This window comes from Homalodisca vitripennis, chromosome 2 (assembly GCF_021130785.1).
Source record: "Homalodisca vitripennis isolate AUS2020 chromosome 2, UT_GWSS_2.1, whole genome shotgun sequence".
Classification (NCBI taxonomy): domain Eukaryota; kingdom Metazoa; phylum Arthropoda; class Insecta; order Hemiptera; family Cicadellidae; genus Homalodisca; species Homalodisca vitripennis.
The window spans coordinates 114,153,285-114,174,591 of record NC_060208.1 but is presented as its reverse complement, the minus strand read 5'-3'; positions in this window follow the sequence as shown (position 1 = coordinate 114,174,591).

Sequence of the window (21,307 nt, the reverse complement as noted above, 5' to 3'; positions counted from 1 at the left end):
GCATATAAGTAAGTATGTAAATAAGTAAGTAACATTTAATACATTTACGATTTTACGTAACATTATTAGACTCACTTGTAAAAGATTAGTATTCAAGAGTATATACCTTATTATTACAAAAAGAACCATTCTATTACATAAAAAAATGTTGAATCACATGTATTAACAGGTTTTATTTTCTCTTACGTATATAGTTTTCAACCAGTTTTGCTACACATTAAAAAAAAAATAATGTCTGTTTAATATGAATATTATTATTATTAATTTAATTAACATTATAGATCTTAAAAGTATTCTTAAAAGTATGTATACAGGATGTAATAAATACTCTCTCCACAAACTTTAGGATTTAGATCCTGGAACCAAGTGTGCCCAAAAACAAACATGCAACCAATGGTCGATCACTTTTCGTTTACCGACTGTCCGTCTGAATATATTTTTATTAGTTTTAATATTAGAAACCCGGAGGGATAACTATTTATAATTTATCCATTTAATTTGAAATCAAAATCAAATTGGGTACATAGATTTTGCTTACAGTCTCAAATAATGAAAAAACTCAATGTTATATTATAATATCATATTTAAAGATAGCGGATATTTTAACAAACTTGATAATAATAAGATTATGAATCAACTAAAGATCCTAAACTACATACATTTTGTATCCTAAATCATAATAAGCGGGTAATAAATTATGTTCACGTAAGCTTTAACTATTGTAATGTTTGTATACATTTTCATTGTTAATAGGTTTATGGCATAATTTAAATTGAATTACAACTGTTAAAGGCTTGTATCTGCTTTATTTTATGTTATTTATCATCTAGGTGCCCAAACGTTTGTAATTAGTTTTATAAATTTTTCTTTTCTAAAACCATTAATTGTGAAGAGGAAATATACAAATGTATATTAAAAGTCTTAACGTTTTTAATTATTTTACTACTATTACAGGAATTAAGAGTAGATAAGTTGTGAAAATTTAAAATTAAAACTAGTTGCTATGATCGAATTGTACAAATCATTATTGGTATTTCAAATTATATAGCATATAATAATAACTTCCAAAAAGTCTTAACAATGGTTTAATGTAGAAAGATATTCATTTATTACAAATAAATAAATAACAAGCTTTGGAATTTACTAACACACATTTCAATCTAAGTTTAAATGGGAAATACTTTGTGTATAGGTTAGTTCGTAATGTAATTGTTTTGTTAGCATGCTGTCAAGTGCCACTCCTAGAACACTATGGTAGAGCCTTAAACTGTTTAGTCACAGGATAGTTAAACATTGTTCACCATATTACGTGTTGCCGCCTCGTCATTAATCAACTAACGATAGAAGGGTTTGGCTGATATTTAAGTGCAAAGTGTTCAGTATGGTAAATATTAGCTGTATATAAAGTAAAGGAATTATAGTTAAATATAGTACCTTCGGTAATCACGGTGATAGCACCGTAAGATTTATAATGGCTTATATTTATCGTAACAACATTCAAAAGTGAAAACCTTTATATTTAAATCAGTGTAATACTACTTGGTCCCGAAATACAGTAAGTCGCATTTCAATAACGGTTTAATAAGCTTGAAAGAAAGATTTAAAGCAGGTGCATAAAGTGAAAGAGTCTTTAAAGAAAATAGTAAAAAGTAAAGGCAGGAACATGCCAAAATAAGACTTTAAGAAGCACATGACGCCATAGTGTAAGAAAGAAACAGTATGAAAAAAACTTGGCTTTACAACAAATAAACTTTTAGGTACTGGAGCTTACTTCTTTTGCGTAATTATTGACTGATTAACATAAAATGTTTTTGTTTAGTTCCTTACTGTGTACTTATCCAGAATAGAATACTGTTTTACTCAAATATAAAACTTTAGATTGCATGCCTATATACGAGATAATCGTACAACAAGATAATCGAATTTCTATAGCATAAGATTTTCCGTGAAAATAATGCGCGATCATACACTCTCTATTAGACAAAATAACCTTGCAAATAATCCTACTAGATATGAGTTACGTAGAAACACTGGAGTCCCTCGTACCATGTGTCATTAGTATCTCTCTCTCTTTATATATAAGTAGATTGATACTGCAGATATACTTAGGTATTTAAATATTGATGATGTAGGTTAATTAAAAGAGCAACTTTGGATTGGTAACATTGGGGTCCGAATGATGAAGAAAACAATAATTGAAAGAAAGATTAAATGATTTTCTTTGTAAAACGAAGACAAAAGAAAAATATAAGGAACGCATTTAAAAGTCGAAATCAAGCAAATGAAGTAATATAATAAAATTATTTACAAACACACACATTATCTACACAATGAATTATTTACACATGATCTTTATTCTATTTATGAAAGCAGATAAAAAATAAATTTTTGTTTCGTAGATAAGCTATAAGATGAAATGAACTAGTTATGAACAGTTTGTTAATTATTAAGATAAATCACGAGCTAAAAAAAGGAAACTGGTTAAGTATTTCAAACATTGAAGAGTAAATATTTGTGTGTTATCTTTCAGTATATATTACAGTGAAAAAGGGAAAAAATTGCTTGCAGTATGTTATACTCATTAAAACAAACCTTAAATAACTGATTTTGGCTGCAAAAAATGATTTGAATAAAAGTGATATAGAAAAAAACTAACTAAAACAAGAAGACTTTTGCAAGATAGATAGGTCATTAGAGGATTACGGCACGGCTGATGAAGGTAAATGTTAATGTGAGAAATAACCACAATTATGATGATGATAAGGAACTCTATAAGAAACCATAATAAATCTATTTTACCTCATTTTGTTTAGTTAAGAAATTGCTTGTTACCTACCCTAACGTTACATTGAATTACAACAAGTAATGGCAACAAGCGTTATGTTATAAATTATCGTTATATCTGTAAAGTTACACTAACATCAGAATTAGTGATGAAAAGAAAAACGTATAGTGGTAACAAATTGTAATAGATCTGCTGAAACAGAATTGGACCTTTAATTATTTCTGGAATTGACATATTTGATATTATCAATTTATTTATCAATGGCAATTTATTTAAATCAGCCAATAGATGTAGATTTTACATAATTTTACATTCGGACACAGGTGGTGGCAAATACATAGGTAATGTATTAGATTAAATTACGTGAATTTAGCCGAAAAGTTAAATACAATGTTCAGTAGAATGCTGTTAAGAATATTAATAAAGCAAATGAAGCAAATTCATAAATAACTAAACATGTTTTAACTGAACAATTAACAGTTTTAATGTTCACTTAAATAGTGCGAATCTAAGGTTTGTTACATAAAAGTGAGTTTCCAGAACCTAGTAGCTTTTACAGGCTCTCAGTTTTGTTAAAACCAGTAGCGGGGAGACTTTTGTAAATATTTGAATCGCGGAAAAGTGGTTTTTGAGAGCTACTGCCCATGTTTGTTGTGCTTTCAGTACTCTGCTACTTTGTTGGTAAATTCACCTCCCAGCATGGTATTTTGTATCTGTAGTGTTTGGATTAGTATTTTTATATCGTGAATAATAAATTATCATTCAATATTTTGTATTTTTACAGGTGTAAGTGTATCTAACCAATTATATCTAACTATGTGTATCTATCACAATATACTTAACATAATTTAATTAAGACCAGTATATTAGTCAAAACGAAATCATAGAGTGTTAAAAGAAGATTCATGTTAGTTGATGGCAAAGCATCTGAGACTCCGTTTACGTTAATATCTGTGAAATATATTTATATTATTTATAATTACGTTTTACACAAGAATATATATATATATATGTGTGTGTGTGTGTGTGTGTGTGTGTGTGTGTGTGTGTGTGTGTGTGTGTGTGTGTGTGTGTGTGTGTGTGTGTGTGTGTGTGTGTGTGTGTGTGTGTGTGTGTGTGTGTGTATAGACTATTAGTTTAAACATTATTAGTTTTTATTTGTATGCTTATAATAATGGAATAAAAATAATATAAATTATAATATAAAACATAAATGAAAGATGAAAATAAATTCTATGATATATTTTGTTTCTTATCAGATTTTAATAAGGACAGGTTTTAATAATATTGCAGGTAAGATATAATGGGTTACAGAATCTTTATATTATGACCTTACTAATGTACTTATTGTTACATACAATATTTGCACTTCTTAACTTTTTAATAGTAATAGCTAAATCAACTTAAGTAAGCAATCAAAACTTAATATAATGTGGCTTCTAAAAGTAAGCGGTCAAATGAGTACTAAGAATTTTGAGCAGTTGTTAAATATAAAACAGGAAACTAAAATACTTTGAAGAGAGTTATTTAAAAAAAAACTTACTCATGTGTTAATAAACACTAGATTATTACTGACAATACTGATAAACACATACTTTCTTTAAACGTTTTCAGGTAAAACTCCTCCGTAAAAGTTTAATCTTTTATTAAACATGTTTACAAAGATTTGTCTGGTATTTTCTCAGTTGTGGAACATAATTAGTTATTACAGCCCACAAAACGTGAAGTTTTAGACAAATATTCGCAGATACATTTCTTACCGGTTTACTAAAGCAAGCCTTTTTCATATTTGTAACCCTTTTGAAACTTTCCCAATTCAAACTCCACCAAAACTATTGTAGCTGATGATTGATGTTTTAGGAAAAATGTTACGTGTTATAAAGTTCAAATTAGCTCTCAGTTTGTAGACTGAACCTTTTAGAACAACCTCGTACAAAGATTAAAGTGAGAGAAGAATTTCTCTCACTTTAAATAATATACGCAATGCATTTAAAGTGCAAAATGATATTATTAAGTTAATTAAACTTATTTACCGTGATAATATTCTAGTTTGTTGTTGCAGTTTTATGTAGAACTCAAAATAATAATCCCAGTTATAAAATATTTTCGGTATATACCAAATTTAAAGTTTCAAACATAACACAGCTCCTCTTTGAATGTTTTGTCAGTGATAAATTGAGAGCAGAGCACAAACACTTGAAGATGTTGAGAAAAGTTAGATCTCAGACATTCGTAACTTTCAGCTAAACTAGTTTCTATGATAAAAATCGATGACTGCTAACGGCTGTATGAACATTCTTTCATGTGCTCCTTCAATAGGTTCTTTGCTTTGAATTACTAAGAATAGTTAAAATCAACACACAAAATGCCTGATATAAAACAGCAATAATTAAATGTTGGTAGTTGTATTAATATTTTATTATAGCTAAGATTAACAGTTAAATCTATTTACATTGCAATGTTTAAATTTTACTGCTTTTATTTGAGTTTATATTCCTTTTTGTTGTAAATTTTATGATGTAAAAGGACTAATGTAGAAACCCAATAAAATTATTGACGTAACAATTGAGTCTAAAGATTTATTATGATAATTTTACTGTTTTTAAGTAATCACAATAAATAAAAATTCCTTTACTATTATCCTTATGAAGTGCGATAGTAAAAGCACTGATGCAAACATTTTGTCTTAGGTACAAAACGTTGCTATAATACAATAATGTTGTGTTAGCTTGTGACAGGTTTCTGGAAGATAAAATTGCACCCAAGTGACAATTTAGCACGTACATGATGTTTTCTATATTCCAGTAATATCAAAATGCCACATTTATTAATTATAATTAATTTGAGGTCTCAGACTTTCACAATGAAGACTTATACGCTCGTATTTACATCTACGAATTCTACTTTGTATGAGCTGCGTTAATTTCCAATGTTCATACGTCTAGGCAATTTTACTATATGGATACCTAAACCCCTAAATTATTTGTAATTTAGAGCATAGGGCACCTCTTGTTTTCACGAGATGGTTAAAATATATATCTCATATGCAGGATGGGCTTTAAATGTAATTAGATAGTACAATAGGATGCTGATCAGGAGATATTACTTTCTACTAATTCGGTTAGTCTTTTTCTAACAAGTCACAATTTTAATTAGTACGATATCATAATATTCGGACTATCGTAGGACAGTCACACTAAACTGACCTGTTTTATGAAAGATTCACCGTTTATTTAACCTTTTTAAAGTTCCTAATTAACTTAATGCTCAAAATAGTTTGCAATTATAGTAAAGTTGGATAAAGTAAACGAAATATTATGAACTATATTTACTACTAAGAAAATCTTTCAAAATATTAACCCAGATATTTAAAGCAAGGAAATGATCTGTAACAAAATTATTATATTCTAAATCAAAATTTTCTTAAAATATTTCTTTTGGCCTTTAAAAATGGGATTGAAAATACTGTATACAACTTACTTTACTTTGAAGAGCTCTCATCAAGGCAGCAGTTCATAAGTTTATTGCAGCCGTTATTCCATAATCACTTCGTAGTGTCATAAGGGACGTGGAAACAAATGGAAACTGGCTTTGTCTAGACATGACAGGGAATGTCACTGATAGGACAATGATGTATGTAAAATATTCAGGATATTATGTCCTCGTAACATATTGTCTTAACGTAACCGTCCAACGTCGATACTGATGATGGTGCCAGGAGACATTCAGACATTAAAATATCCCCGAGTTGCAGTTGTATTGCAAGAGCGAGCTATTAACCCGCACAGACAGGAGTTAAATGGATTATAAGAGGTCAAGTGATATATGAACAGATTCCTTTAAATGTGTATACTTTGTCTTCTCTCTTATGTTCTGCTATATTTTATTTCTTTTCCAGTAGCTCGTGTGTTTGTTAATAATATTCAAATTAATTCCAAATTTTTTCAGTTGATGTGTTTTGCTTTAATTTGAAATGGCAAGTAAATAATTTAATAGTACATTTATTCTGTGATGTAGCTATTACTAGAGTGTAGCTATTATCCTTTCCATGTAGGCCGTTGTCTGTTTAGTAATATGTCATAAAAAATGAAAATTCATTTATTTTGTTTATAACCTTTAACCTTCAATATTCAGCGATGGTAGACAGTTTAAACGTTCCAGACTCAATGCCGGATAGTATAGCTATATATAGGTTTATGAATACTTGCTAGTAAGTTATGTAAAAATTGTTCAAAAATGTCAAACATGTTTGAATTTGATATAAAATCCAGAATCATAGATTACACATACACATACACATTAACAACCATAAAGTTTCTCCAAGCGCCCCAAACATGGTTAGTATAGCGTTAATTTACAGTATATAACAATAATATTTTTAATTAAACTTAAATAAAGACATTTAGCAGCTCGATCAACTATATAAATTTTAATATAGGTAACAGATAAACACAGTATTTGACTAATATTTGCTATATGATACTGTTTAACTGTTAGTTAATGTTCCGGTTTTGCGTCCATTCTTATGTAAATTGCATTCAATGTTTGTGACGTTTGACTTTAATTCATTATAAAATTATAAACGGATTTATTTAGTCATTGAGTAGCTGCAAAGTAAGTTAAAGTATGATAAATATTTATTTTTATATTTGATCCTAGGTGTATGAGAGAGAGAAACACATGTTTGATTTATGTCTATAGTTATAAAACAATGAAAATTTGTCTGATGTCGTTATTTTAATATTATTCTCTAGGAAATTATTTAAACTACGTTATAAAGTTTTAAATATTAACTAAAATGCTGTGTTATACCTTGCTATCCCTATTAAAACCTTGGCCAAGAAATGTTTCTCAGAGCTGTAAAAGTAGCCACTTTGTAATAACTAGTTTCTTAGAGAAACTTTAATAGTACAGTAAATACTTGGTGCAACCTTTGTTTTGACTCTACGTCGCATGCAGTCTTGATTGCTTAGAACAGTTTCTCTATGAACAAGTTTTGTAATTAAAGATTAGTTATGAAATATATTGCTACGGTTTGAAAAGTTATTCAAACAAGATGAAAAGAATTTGCTGTGTCCGAGAAGGCAATGAGAATTTTCTGAGGTCACAAAATGAATGTAATTCCTTAACCAACCATTATTTTGTCTGTTTGTACTAATACTCTAATTAAATCTTCGATACATTGCAACATGTTCTAGTATTTATACTCTTTGTTGAGAACCTCATCGATATGAAATATACTTGCAAATTGCATTCGTTCTTTCTATACATACTCCGAAAAAAGCGTTATTCCTGATAACAGTTTCAAAACTACCTATTATAAAATGAAACATTTCACGATTTCAACCACCACCCGCAAGTAAAATGAATATTTCCAGTAAGATTTACTATTCATAGAACTATTAGTTGCTAAAGTACCAACACACAGTGTTGGGACTAGCCCGGATATTGCTACATAACTTACCCCAACACTCCCGCACTCAGTATGGTCTGGGGGGTCACGTTGTGCTAGATAGTACAGTATATAGATTTGTGAGACAGCAAGATTTATATAGCAGTTTGCACCAACATGAATACATAAATCTAGTTTAGCGAAAGTATTTGGTCAGTGGAATAATGTTTAAGTCTACTGTAACCAAAGATATTTAGAAACAGTTAATATAAGTTAAAACACGTAATAAAGCAACATTAATACTAGAAATCAAATACAAATACTATATCAGTTGGTTGCGTGAACTGATAAATTTAAGAATGCGTCGAGAGAATTCCACTCGGAAATTATATGTAAAGAAACACGCACAGGTAGAGACTCGGGCATATGGCCAGGAATTGCAACTGAATGAATTCCAATTAATCTCGTGAATATCCCGAGTAAAATGAATGCAAGGAAAAAACATCAAAAGCAAGAGAGGTGCCTGCGAGGTCAGTGGGGGAGAAGGTTTGCAGATTACCATCACGGTTCAGGATGGAGGAAAATTATATAGGGTCAAATGAAGGTTGGGCTGTAAAAGACATTATAGAGTCTAAATAAGTAGTTTCAAACTGACTAACTAATATTGGGGGGGAGGATGGAAATGTTTTACCACAGAACAGATATCAACGGTAATAGTGGAGAGGAAGAAACTGTACGTACAAGAATACAGTTTATAAAAACTTTATAAAGACTCTCTCTCGCTCTATTTCTCTCTCTCTCTCTCTCTCTATCTCTCTCTCTCTCTCTCTCTCCCTCTCTCTCTCCCTCTCCCTCTTTTCAATAGAGAGAAGCATAGACCATAAGTTCGACTTCTGTTTGTGTTAGAGGCAGGAACGTAGACTCCCTTTTTAGAGACCAACATATATAACAAAATAACCAACATATACTATCTATATAAAAGTTAACAATGTTTCTTACACAAAATCTTCAACGGGCCACTATTATATACATAACAAAAAATTTGTTCCCAACGGAAAAAAAATATTAATATGTTGTCAAACTTGCTAACTGTTCAGTCTGTTAGCTTGGAAAGCTTCACAAGATTACAGGTCGGAAGATCATAACCGAGACTCCAACCACTAAAGTGTCGGTTAACGTTGAATAATAACGTTGGAGGTTTAAGAGGTTTCAAACTTTTTAAGAAGAGAAACCAGAGATGGATAACTTTTATTAAAAGGTTGATAAATTTCCAACTGCCATATGATGAGTTTAGCCTCAAATAGCTCTATACTAATAATTGAAGGAGGAGCTCTTCATATTGGAAAACAAATTATTTTCTTTATTAGACAAACACAATTCTTCAATAAATTTATAGTTTTTTTGGATATTGCCTTTAGAGACATACAAGATCATGTCAGCACGCCTTATAATGGCATCTTGGATGTCAAAAGGCCTTGTGAAAAATATTTAAAATTATTGAAGAATTGTGTGTTTCTTTTAAATAAAATAACTCTACACAAGGATAGTATGATTATTACAAAAATGTTTCAAACGCTCTAAGACAGTGATTAATTTGTTACGATTTATAATGACAAAACAATTGAGGTAATTGCAGCTGGTAAAATTAAGTATCTTATAGAGACTGAGAGGTCTTAGAGTATGGGAGCTCTAAAAGGGAATTGTAAACTTCCCGATGTCCAAAAAAGATTAAATTTGACAAAAAACTGCCTGATGACTTACAAATAAAAACAATCATTACACCAAACTTAAACATCTATATGGGTTAAAATTAGGTTTCCTATAAGAAATATATTTTTTTACTTCTATAAGTTCTTTAGATCCTAGATAGATGATATTTAAAATTCACGTGTATTAAGCTGTCAAGAGAAAAAAGTAAAGATTTTTTAATAAATTCGTGCAACACAAAAGGATTAAACCCCTAGAAAAACTATATAATGTTCCAAAATTTCCTTATGCACTAGAAAATTGAAATTTTACAAATAACTCTACAGACTACCGGCAACGAAAATACGTTATAAGAAAAGTAAATTGTAATGGATTAAACTGGGGTGTGGAAAGTATATATTATGTATTAGAATAATTTATCCATCAAATAGCTTCTCATAATTCGGTGGATACAAAAATTAAATATAAATTTTGTCTGATTAGGAAACAAACTAGCCTATTAAAATAATCTGGAAAGCCTAGTTTAACATACTAGTTAAATTGAAATTATGTAACACATCGATCCTTTCACGGCCTTAACTAATATCGTGTACTTTCTTACGAGACTCCCACGTCACAGATCTAGACGCCACGGAGAAGCTGATTCAATTACACTAAAATATTGTACAGTTTTCAGTACCATACCTAAAAAATAAATGGATTTTATTTGATTAAAAAATATGAGGTTTTAAAAGAAGGTTTTTGATATTTTTACTCAATAAAGCAATCATTTTAATATTATTTTATTATTCAATTTATAGTATCATACGATGGTACAGTGAATTTCAACCTAATAGTACGCACAACCTGGAATCGTTATTCAAAATGTAAGTAAATATGTAAAACTTCTTCTAAGTATTCACCAATGGATATTAGTTTACATTGAGCTTAATATATTGTGTACTTATTTACAGGAGTTTGCGATAAACTTTTACTATTTTGAACCAAAATAATAATGAATTATTGTGTGGATAAGAGTATTTTTGTTATTCGTCTGCTCTTAAGAAATAGTGTTTACGTTTGATATTCCATGTATGTAAATGTATTGCTTAAAACAATTATTTATCTGTTTTATCTAATGAATAAATAAACATAATTTATATTTTACTATAATTTACCATTATATAAGTAACATAAAGCAAAATATTTGTTATAAAATAAAAAAGAATAACTATTTGTGTTTTATTCTATTTATCGTAGATATAAAATGGCCTGGCACTGGTGTAGTTTGGATACTGTTCTACTTTCCACGAAAGGTTTAAACGATTAAACTCACTTTAATTACCGTTACAAACAAAGGGATTTCTCGTTTCCTGCATATAACTAAAGGAGACTGAAAGGGTCTGTTGGGTTTTGAAACCTTTGTTGTCAGTCTTTTGTGCCACTAATTCATCATATGGAGAATTTCCATAAAATAAAGAAAACCATTCATTATTTACATTTTATTGGTTGGCAGGTCAGCTTAAGGAAGATCATAACCGAAACTCCACCCGGGTTTATCTTGAATAATAACATGGTAGGTTTAAGTGGTTTCGAGCCTTCTAAGGAGAAAGACTACTGATAGGTAATATTTATTAATTTGGTTGATAAGTTTCCATCTGACTTATAGTTCGTACTCAAATAACACTGTTGAATAATTTTAATTCCTATCAAAAAAATATTTGAAACGTTTTGAAGGAAGCAGTTACATTTTTGCGATTTTCAATGACAAAATGAAGTAATTTCAGTGAAAAAATTATTATCTTACAGAGGCTGAGAGTTCTCAGAGTCTGGGTGCTCCCAAAGGCAGGTATCTGACAGAAGCAGAGGGCTTTCAGATTCACGGAGGGAGCTCCCAAATTCAGATAGCTGACAGAGGTAGAGAGTTTTCAGGTTCAGAGAGCTCCCAAAGGGAGAGCTCGCAAAGGGATATTTCCAGATGACCTTGAAAGATGAAATTTGATAAATCCGTCTCATGACTTTCAAAGAAAAATACAACCATTTTAAGAATCTCATCTACCTATATGGTTTGAAATGAGGTTTCTAGAAGAACTACATTTCCTTTTGCAAGTTCATTACGTCACAAATGATGGAATTTGAAATTCAGGTAGATTAAACTGTCAACAGATAAAGTAAAGTTTTCTCATACATTTTGTTAAACCCATATGGACTCAAATAAAATTGCAAACAAAACTATATTTTATTCCAAAATTTCTCACAATCTAGAAAGGTGAAATTTGACACGCATATATGTACTCTACAGACCAGCGGTAACTTAAAATATTAGACCACGAGTAAATTGCGATGGATTAGAATAGGCATACATCATGTTATGGAATAATTTTGCAACCTTTTAGGCCCAACTGTTAAACATATTTTAACTAACTGCAGTCACTCAGTTGGTAAATCCGCATATTAATACATAACTTTTATTATATAAAGTAAAATTTTAGAAATAAATCATAGGATAAATTAAGAATACACAGAAAACTAAACATTGACAAACAATTACATACTATCAAATAAAAAAAATATATGAAATACTCAATTGTGATTTCTATAATACAATTTATTGAATGGAACGATCTGCAACCACCTAAAAAGATACAAATATTAGAATATTAGTTACCCTATGATCAACTGAGAGTTTTTACTATTATAAAAATAATTTGTTAAAATTATTGAAAATACTTAATAAATTTATTTGCATTTATTTTTAAAGAATAAGAGATAAAAAAGTGTAATAACATAAAAGTTTCTTTTATAATACGTTTTATTTGTACACGATTTATAGTATATTGTTGTTTAAACATTTTTAAGTTTGAGAACTATTTAAGTTTAACAAAATTGCCCCTACCACATTTCTACTTTAAAAGTAGTCAAATAATAAGTTTATTAATAAGAAACAGTTTGGAGCTATTCAATAATTAGTTAGTTTTACATGGCAGATGAGAAAGTGAGACTTCTTCAGGTGTTTTATGCGTACAGTGTGGAGTTACATCCTACAGATGAGCTTAAAATGATGAATAAGCTCCAAATGGCAACTGTCTTCATTAATTATTCACGAACTCTTTTTTTAAACTCTGTAATGTTTAATAAACTTTGAAAACATTTTTCTACAACTTTTGATGGTAAATAAATATATGTTAACCCGTAACATAGTACAACTTGATTGATAAGTTATACAGTCTGAAAAAAACAATAAGAACGCAACTAAATGAATAATGCATATGATGGAAATCGCTGTCCACATTAAAAGATTAAATATTTCCAAATCTATAGAGTTTATATCTCTAAAATGAGTACAAAACTGAGTTCGATGAGTGCTGCTGTGTTTTGCTTTAAAGAACACTAATTAACAATAAATTTTATACTTTGTTCCTTTATGTTACTAGTGGTCCCTATCCCAATAATAATCTAAAATAGATTACAAAAGTTTTTTTAATGATTTTTCACTTATTCTCCAAAGCATAATTAACTATTATATTCATAAAAATAGTTACTACATTCTTTTGGAATTATTTACTCGTTTTATAATTAAGGAATGTAAATGTATCCATGAAAAAATATTATTTATTCTATTTTTCTCTAATATCTAAATGGACGTAATATGTATTTTACTATAATGTACCATTAAATAAGGAAAATAAAGCCATATTTCTTTTCTAAAGTAAGACAGAATAAATATTTTTTTATCATATTTAACGTACTTATAATTTTGGCCTTCCACTGGATAAGTTAGTTAACAGGATTTTTCTTTCCACAAAAAACTTAAATACAGTTACACAATTTAATTATTGTTAAAGAAACAAACGCGTTTCTCGGTTCCTGCATCGGAATAAAGGAGACTGAAATGGTCCGTTTTGTGTTTTGAAACCTTTGTTGTTAGTCTCTTGTGCAACTAATTCGTTATACGGAAAATTGCCGTTGAAAGAAAGTAAATCATTCAACATTCACATTTTCATTCAATGAAATGTATATTTAATGTAGTTGACAGTAATGTAGTTGTAGATGTAACTGTGCCAATCTTGGTAATTGATAATTGAAATTCGAGATATCCTAGTATAAGGTACGTTTATTTCTTAAGTTTGTTTGCTAGGCATAATGTATTTAATACAATTACATCATAGCTTTCATTCGAATTGAAACGTTTACAACAAACTAAACGACATTCCTCATTCCGACCATTGACTTTCCAATCTATATTTCTTTATAGAGCGTCTTATCTCACAAAAATATAAATTTGAACAATTTATGAAACAGATTTGGAGTTCTGATGTTATAGAAGTGAACAAGACTATTCTATTATGAAATTATCACGCCTGAGTTCAAATTGGTAACAAGGTTCTCGTCTGCACAACTACGAAGATTAACTACGGTACTATGTGCTCGTTCAAGTCAGCAAGTTGCTCCTAGTTTACTTAACTTGATACTTTGACTTCGTTACGACTAACTTGAGTATAAACATGGCGCTCGCACTGTGATTTCTATGTAGTTTGATATTTTATAATCCTATATGCTAGTTTGTTCACTGATTCCCTTTCACACTACAAGAAAATTGTATTTATATTATTGGTGTTGCTTATATTGTATGTAGGCTTAGAATTATCGCAGTGTTCTGGTATAAAAAATTACGACTAAATTCAGGTTAACGACACTAATAAAGAATTACGGTTATTTAAAAAATGTTTTGTTTCAATTGTAAGGGATTTCAACAAAATTTACATAGTACATGTGAAAAATGAACATTAAAATTATAGCTAAGATATTAATTTGGTCTAACTTTAACCATAATATGTCCGTTATTAAACTGTTAATGATCTCAGTAAATCAAAAGTTATGGAATTAGCAGATCAACTAAATTTGAACCTAAACTAAATTTGAGTTTGAATTAGCAGTTCAACTAAATTTGAACGTAAACTAAATTTGAGTTTGAATTAGCAGTTCAAATTTAATCAACTTTAATTCAGTTTTTTCATTAAAAAATAAACTAAAATATATTCCGTAAAGACTTTTATTCAATTATTTTTTAAGTATACTACCATTATAACGTTAAAGTTAAAATTGTAAGTCAATACATCATTACCTCTTTTTAGTCTAAATAATAACTCATCATAGAAGGCCATGAGACAACGATTAAACAGATTTTGTTGGTAGAAGATTAATCTACTGTTAAATGATGGATTGAATTCATCAACAGATAGCGACAATGATCAATCTGTGTAATCCTGTCACGTGAGAGCCTACTCCAGTGGTTCTCTCATTGAATTACTAACGAATATTCTGGAGCAAACCTAATAAGATTTTAGTGTATAATTTTTATGCTTAATGTATAAAAAAATGTGTCTTTACCCCTAGCTACCTGGTGAGGCATAACATTTACTGCAACTTTATACTGAATAATATTTATTCGTCAAGGGTCAGCATGCCCTAAGGCATCTACTGCAGTTGACGTTCCTGGTATTAAATATATCAGTATATATTTTTAATGAAATTTTTTTGAAACATCTTGCCAAACGAGGTTCTAAACTTTTTCTTTTACGGTTACTATTACCTTTCATTGCATTAGTTGCACTGGAGATAAATCATCCATGCGGAGATGTTTTGCCGAGTCCCTGGGGATTATTTCAATTAGGACTGAGGTCTGACGCTAGAGCTGCGCCTCGTAACTTTGATTGTTACTGTTGTAGTATTTGCTACCTGACTTGTCACTCGAAAGATGGCAGTCCGAGCGCTCCTTTTTGTCTTCTTCTAATTTTGAACATTGGATTCAGTATTCCTTTGAGTGACAAGTATATTAAAAGCTTTTACTTTGTAGTAATAAATTAATACATTACTTGCGGTTTATGAGTATTTTAACTAATAAGAAACGTGTTTGGATAGTTAGGGCCAAAGATGTATCGATATGACAAGTGATATTTTCTAAAAAAAAAAAAATTATGGTTGCCTGTAAAGTCGGTTTTATGGGCGAAGATTTTACGTGACAACGTCTTTTTCTCGGTAGAATATTTATTGATATGAATATTATTAAATTGCACAATAGGAACAAGGAATTGAATGAAAATAAGAATTGCACAAATTTTAACTTTAGAAATATATTTTGTTTACTAAAACATTGTACATAATTTGAAATTAATTAAAATTTGTTATTGTAAATGGTAAAGTTGAATAAAACATTTACTAAAATTGGAATTTGAAATTCTTGCTAAACACAGTTAAATTCTAACTCCGCGCGTGGTGATTGGTCGGTTTAGTTCGTTTGTTTGGTCGCACTGTTATGACAGGTTAGAGGTTATAATTTGTTATTTTAAATGTTTGACTAGCAATACGCGCTGTTTCTTCTCAATCGACTGAATTACGATTGATTGCAGAGTGATTTAAACTAATAATTTACTTAACACTATCAAAATTTGTCAATAGTATGACATAACCTATAAACTCAGTTTCTCAACTTTTGTGTCAATCTAACAATTAATCAATCAATCATAGTTTACGATAATGAAATATCAGTGTACAATTATTTACCTTTATTGTTGTAGTTGTTGTAAATGACGAATCTAAGCACTCCACATTTTCACGAATAAACATAGTTATCTGATTTATCCCGTGCGGCGGACCCAAAGTTATCTGCTTTATCCCGTGCGGATCCCGTGCGGCGGACCCACTGGACGGGCATCGTAACGTTACCGGGCGTTACACTTTTTCATGAGTGACTCCGAGCCGCAACCTAATTTAAGACGTTGTCACGTCAAAAATTAGTTATAATTTGTTTTAAAGCTGTAATTCTTATTTTCTTGTTTCTCTGTATAATACGAGAAAATCAAAATAGGCATGAACTAGGGTAGAAAAAGTGATCTGTAATTATCGTTGTAACGAGGCATGTTTGCATACGCCTGGAGTTTAAAATAATAATTAAATTGGTCAGCCAAGTCTTAACTTCTCACCAAGTCTGTTTTTTTAAAGTAATTCCCTAACTGATAGAAAGGTATTCAATGAAGCTTTTTGGGAAAACACATAGGAAAGGTGGAAAAATTTGGGATGAAATAATCAATAATGCCCAAAATTTTCACGTGGTAATTGCCATTTTCAGGCCAAGAACATAATATTTTATGGAACGTTAAAAAATACGTAAAAAATATTAGGTAAAGTATTTGGGATTTTTAATAATGTATAAAGACAAATAACGTTTAATTTTAGTTTGTTATGTTTAAAGATAAATGCATTTTTATTCTAACGAAATATTGCGTATCATGCATTGCCATGGAGCTGACCTACTGTAGAGACTGATATGATATGGGAATGACCGATAATCTCTTAAGTTTAATGGCGCAGAAAAACCATGGTTGCTTGAACAGATCAACACTAATTGTAATTACTTTAATAATTACTGTTAATTAATTACTTTGATAACTGCATTTTGACATCAGGGCCAAATTGTTTTAAATTATAAACGTATTAAATAATTGTTATTTCTTATAGATCTAAATTGTCCGAAATATGAGTAAATCAAGATATGGGGAATATTCTGTGTTACACCGATGGATTTATATGCCACTATTGTTCATCTTCCACATTTTTATATCGTAAACTTTACTGGTTTGGAAAAGTTCTGCAGTGTTTATCCGTAAAGAAATAAATATTTGGTATCTATCTCTTAAATCATATATTTTATTTATATCAGTGGTTCTTTTCATCGTAGGAACTTATGGAAAACTTGGACGTTCCTTATTTCAGCTGTAGTTGGATTGAAATAATAATTATATACAGTATTTATGTGAAATGTTATACTAGAACGTGGTTAATGCAAGATAATAATTTAATAAATATGTTTGTATGGGGCTCTATTTTTTTTAAATGCTGCAATCAAGTTAAGGAACGACTATTGTGAGACGACCTCGCGTTTTTAGCCATAACAATAATTAACCTCATTTGAAGTTTTTTTCACAAAGTATAAATTTTCCAGTATACAAACGTTGAAGTGCAAAATGGTTTAAGTTTCTTTCTAACAAGCGTTTAAAAAAGTAATTATTTGTGCATACATATCTCATAATACCATCTTATAATATTATGATTATATGCGTCTGCAATTCGATAATTTTATGTATCAGATAGAATGAAAATGTGATTTAAATATTACTATGAAGTATTTAATTAAGATTATGATCCATGATTTTGATTTTTTAGAAGTTTTATTTCTGGTTTTGTTTGTAAGTTTCCTCAATATTTTATATAAAAGCGCAGTTTAAAACAGATCTACATTATCAAAGCTAAGATCTGCAGCATTATAGTTTAGTACTGATAGATTAAATTAATCTATATTTTAATCACTTTTAATTCACCTGAAGAAATATATAAATGGATTCTAATATATGTCTTGACATGAAAAGTGAGAAAATTAAAGCCACACCACACGATTGAATGCAATTTCGAATGCTAGTTTTGCAATATTCTAGGCGTTTTGAATATGTCATCAAACAATAGAATTATTTATCAGTAAACAAAGATGTTACTTTTTGTCGTAGAGGCGTTTCTACATCTCAAAATTAATATTATTTGGTTTCCAAAAATATAACATCGATTTATTTTTCAATTGATACTATTTAAATATTTAATCATCAGTTAATTGTAAACTCAGTTAATTATATATATTTCGTTGACCGGAAGGATCTTTATATCTTAATTTATATACAAAACTGTAAATTATAACTAAAAATATCTCGTTACGGTGACACTATAGCCCAGTTGCCCACGAAGTACATTAAATCACGTAATACGCTCAGGCATTATTTCATAAATTGTGGTAAGAGAAACTTTAAGTCATATTTTTGCATTTTAAGTTGATAAAGAACCTGAGGGATTAACTTTTCATATTTCTCAGACATAGTTAAACATAAACTACATTACTGCTCTCAGGTGGCATTCTTCCCGTGGTACATAAATAACTTATTTGAAAAAGAGGGTCGTTGTTTATCTATATTTGTGGCACATTTAATCAAGAATTGGCTATTAGTATACATTTTTAAACTTATGATTGTGAAAAAAACGTAGGAGGGAATGAGTAAATCCTTTTTGAAATGATGTTGTCATGTAACATTACATTTTAAAGTTCTTAACTAAATGAAAATACTACAAAAAATAACATTTGGATAACCCCAGAAAACATATTGTCTAAATTTAGATTATTAATTAGCTACTGTATATTATATAATTTTCGTACCAAATTTTCATTAAAAAAATTCGAGATTGTAGCTTTCACCAATAAATATATTGAAAGACATAGATATTAGGTTGTTAAAAATGGTTTCACGACAATTAAATGTAGGCAGCTATCTATATTTCATATGGTCGCGCGTGCATCAGCACCCTAAAACCTTAGTATAGCCTATAACTCAAAATGTTAGATGCCTGAAGGACAGCGAAGGATATAAGGGAAGTACTTAACCTAAGAGTTGGAGATCTGCAGGGACTGGCCTGTATTTCTTCCCATGTAAGCCACAACTTACACAGTCTCTTTGTAGCAGCAGGAAAGATAGTATGTACAACAGTAGAATCAAACTGTGTACGTTTACATTTTATACTAACACCTATTTATAAAATGAAATGAAAAATTATTAGAAACTGAAAAGTTTAAGAAATATTCAGCTCGTGTCTTTAAAATAAAATTAGTGTGTATAACTAGTTAAAAGATTCGAATTTAATTATTTAGCTGAAAAACAAACATTTTATTTTTCAGGTGAAGTATAAAAATAAGATTAATGCCATTCCTACATCATAAAAGTTGAACTGAAGTCAGGAAAACAAACTTTTTCAAATAGTTTTAAAGGTATATATTTATTTTTATAACACTGTAACTCTCTTATGCGAATATGATATTTAAGCTACAGCTTGAAATCGTTTTATTGACATAAATGATAAGTTATATATAACATTAATTGGTTGGTAATATCGATGGTTTTAATTAACAATAAAATTTAATAATGTTGATTTATATTTTCAATCAAAACATTTAAAAGAAATATATATTACAAGTATGCCGCGAATAAATTATTTTGAAACAAAATCAAATAGACTATTTTCGATTCGTTTTTAATTACCTGTTTTACGTATGGCGAGTTAATCTAGTAGCTTAATTAACAGGCTTGCAACAGATTTTGTGATGCTAAGTGGACGGTTATTTCTGGTCATCCTTCAAGCTCTCAGTGGAACGGTATTTTTGATCACTTAGAACCATCGATCTATTGTTTAAATATGGAATGAGTTAAAAGATAAATTAAATATTCGGTTCCATTGCTGTTGTAATATATGGCTATTATACAGGGTGAATATAAAGTCAGGACCCCCCTCTACTTTTTTTCTATATGTAATATAAGGAGATATCCTTCGGGTAGTGGTGCAATATGGAAAGGAAGTTTCATTTTATGACATTGAAAATTTTTTTGTCCCCCAAAAATGCGATGCCTTACTCATTGAGAACACAAATAACCAATAAACCTGTTTCCACGCAGACGGAAACTGTACCCAAACAAAATAAATTTAGGTGTAAAGACTTAATTACAATTTGTATTGGATATGTTCTTGGAAAAGAGATAGCGATCTCTGGTTTTCACCACTATTTAAGTTTTTTTATGCTCTTTAAAAGAGAGGTCACTTGATAGGGGTTTACATTTGAAATTTTTGGGTTGCCCCCGAAATTTCGCATTTTTGGGGGACAAAAACCATTTTCAATATCATAAAATGAAACTTCCTTTCCATATTGTACCACTACCCAAAGGATATCTCCTTATATTACATATAGAAAAAAGTAGAGGGGGGCCCTGACTTTATATTCACCCTGGATAATGGTTTGTCAACGGTATGGAGTATTATTAAATCACGTGGTTCATGTTTTTTATTTATTGCCGCTCAGTGAATATTTAATTAATACAAATCTAATTATGAATCTAATTATTTTCCTTGCATCAATTCGGTTTTTTGTTATCTTATGGTAATGATTTTTAAATGTGGCTCTTGCTGATTGGGCAAGCTCGAAGTTACAACTCGATAAGTAACGTGATATGTATTTTATTAATACATGAATATCGAGTGCACAATTTATGAACTAAACTGCTTCTGATAAGCTATCAGTTAAATTTCGCACGAAAAATTGTATCATATTATTTTACGCTATTTATATGTTGTAATATATTATATATTGTCAGCCTCATATAAGTGTAAAATCCATTCAAGCAAGCCCATCGTATGCCTTTCACTATGTATCTAAACTACATTATTTACAACTTTGCAAACATTATTTTTTTTATTTCTTAAAGAGCATTCTAAGTAAAATGATCTATTAACATATAACGAAAGGCATATTAGTTTGGGTGCAGATAGCCTAACTGGCCAAAAGGTGGCAATTGATTTTC